A 3,017-nucleotide genomic window follows, 5' to 3' on the forward strand; every position below is an offset into this window, starting at 1 on the left:
GGATCTCACATGGGGACAAGCCCAACACATCGCCAGAGACAGGGCACGATGGATAGAGTTGACTGAGGCCTTATGTCCCAGACGGGACGAAGAGGACTGAATGAATGAATGAATCCACGCCGATGCCAGGCTGATAGGCAAACTGCAGCGGGTCCAGTGCCGAGCTCACCAGCGGTCGAAGGTGAGCGAGGACGAGTCTCTCCAGCGTCTTCATCAGGTGAGACGTCAGCGCCACCGGTCTGTAGCTGTTCAGCTCCTTAGGGTGGGGGTTCTTGGGCACTGGAACCAGGCACGAAGTTTTCCACAGTTGTGGAGCTCTGCCCAGCTTCAGGCTCAGGTTGAACATGTGCTGGACAATGTCACACAGCTGGTCAGAGCAGGTCCTGAGGAGCCGGGAACTGATCTTGTCTGGACCTGCCGCCTTCCTCACATTCATCCTCCTCAGTTGGTTCCTCACCTGCTCTGTTGTAACGGACAGGCAGGAACCAGGTGACAGACAGGGTTGTTGAGAGCTGGTTGAAAGAGGAGGCGGAGGAGAAGAAGTCCTCAGTGAGAGTGGGTGCAGCTGGTGGTTGGGGGAAGGGACAGACGTCTGGTCGAAACGGTTGAAAAAACGGTTCAGTTCATCTGCCCAGTCCTTGTCCTTCTCAGTCATTGTTTGACTAATCATAATGCTCTGTACACACTACACTGCAACTAAACTGAATGACTGAATTTCAACTATTTATCTACGGATAACTGTATTCGCTGTGTGACTGACTCCTGTAACTGGTCCTCCAACTTCATCCTGTATGTCTTCTTCCCCTCTCTGATCTTTCTTCTCAGCCGAATCTGCACGGCCTTCAGCTCCTCTCTGTTTCTTGACATAAAAGCTCTCTTCTTCTCCTTCAGGAGGGCCTTTATGTCGGGATTAATCCATGGTTTGTTATTGGAAAAACACCGCACAGTTCTGGTGGGTACGGTGTTCTCCTCACAGAAGTTTATGTAGTCCGTGATGGTGTCAGTGAGTGCAGTGAGTGCAGTGGTGGTCACTCCAAACTGGTTGCCAGCCAAGAAGCAGTCCCGCAGAGCATCTTCAGCTTCCGTGGACCATTTCCTGACCATTCGGGGCACAGTTGGCTGCCTGTGCACCAGGGTTTTGTACACAGGCTCGAGAAATATGAAGCAGATCTGGTTATCCTGCGAGAAGAAAATGTGAGAGACAGAATAAAACATTTACTTTCTGTAGCGTGTAAGTGGCGCGACCACAATGTTGAAAAACAAGTTCATAGATGTATTCAGGCCTGCACTTTTATCAAATAATTGAAGTTTGGAAAAGCTAGGATCATCTGGGTCAAGCAACGTTGTCATGTGAATAATCAGAATTTGGCCATGCTCTTAACCAAAAAAAAAAAAAAAAATCACAATATGGCGTAGTTCAAGATAAATATCAAATTTTGAGTTGGCCTTCCTCAGTATGTTAAAATGTAAAAAAATGACATTTTTAATCGTCACTAGGTTGCGCTATATGTATAACAGAATTATATAATATAGATTTCCTCAGGCCGCGACAATAAATGTACACAGTAAATATTCCCACCTACGGACTTCTGTCAAACGGAATAAAAACCTATGCATTAAAATTTCGACTAGAATATTACATTAACGATCGAGTCATAACAACGGAAGTTCCGGAACCCGGAAGCCATACGAAAGCCCGCAGTGGCGCAAACTCAACTAAGTCCCACTCGATACTAGGGAATAACTGTGTCCGCGCCTCTATTTACTCCAAAACCGCAACATATTAAGTTACTCTTTTAGCATGAGTTTACTGGAATCGCGGACGATTTTTATTTAATTCATTTACATTTACGTCCTCCAGATCATGGAGGAAGAGGAATGGTAATGACCGTGGAAGAGAGAGTGGAATGCATCCGATTAGCTGCTGATAGAGAATAGACAAACTCAAGGTTATCATGTTTAAAAGTTTCATTTTGTTGTATTCTTGATTGACCTCAAACGCGTGTGTTTAGAGCACATAGGAAAAAAGGGCCAACTTGAGCTGAATGAAACTGAGGCCTTTTTAACTGACAGTAGGTTCAACTCCGGGTGGGCAGCACGATAAGATGTCCTTGAGTTTGTGCAGTGTCTCAATTGATGCGAAATATACCCATTGAATTAACAAGGTATCCATTGTTTGTAGCGAGAGATGTTTTGGCCTCTGAGGGGCGTGACATGTAAATGAAGAAGGGAGTGTTTTTCTGATATATCACTTGTAATTTGCATACACGATAAACAAAAAGCCGGCAAAGGTCAGGTGTCAGTTGAGAAGCGCCCACGGAATGGCTTCGTAGAAAACTGCGCCTCCTACCGGCAGAAAAGACAATCTCTTCCTGAGTCTGTTTGTTGAACTGTCCGAGCGAACATCTCTGACAGCTGCTCAAAGTAAATTAATTACTTTTAGCTTGACGGACAGTCGAGTAAACGGACGTTTCCTGCAATGCTTTACCTGTTATCGTGCTTAAAAACCTTCCGCTAACTTGACCGCTAATTAGAGAGAAGGCGAGTTTCCTCGCGCTAACTATGGGCATCGAGGACTTCGAAGCGTCCCGTGGCTGGCTTCAAAAGTTTGTTGCACGACACCCATCAGCTGAGCAATGCAGTCTTGTGTGGTGGAAAGAAAAGCGACTCATTACTTATTTTGTGACTAGTCGTGTTGTACTGTACTGTATTTTGTTCATATACCTGTACTGTATGCTGAAGTTTTTGTGTTATAAACCGTTTTCGGACCATATATTTTTGCATTTTATTGCTTGTGTTGTTAGACATGTATTTTGTTAACATACTTGTTCAGAAAGGACATGTACCATAGTCGTTTCCCACAAAAGGGAATTCTGTTTTTTCAGGCAAGATTGGACAGCACAAATATGATGCCTTACTAGAGAATACTTACCTGTGTGTGTGTGTGTGTGTGTGTGTGTGTGTGTGTGTGTCTCTCGACCTGCTGTGTGTGTCTCCAAGCATCTCTTTTGATCAGA

This window comes from Hippocampus comes, unplaced genomic scaffold (assembly GCF_001891065.2).
Source record: "Hippocampus comes isolate QL1 unplaced genomic scaffold, H_comes_QL1_v1.1 scaffold407, whole genome shotgun sequence".
In the NCBI taxonomy this organism is placed as follows: Eukaryota; Metazoa; Chordata; class Actinopteri; order Syngnathiformes; family Syngnathidae; genus Hippocampus; species Hippocampus comes.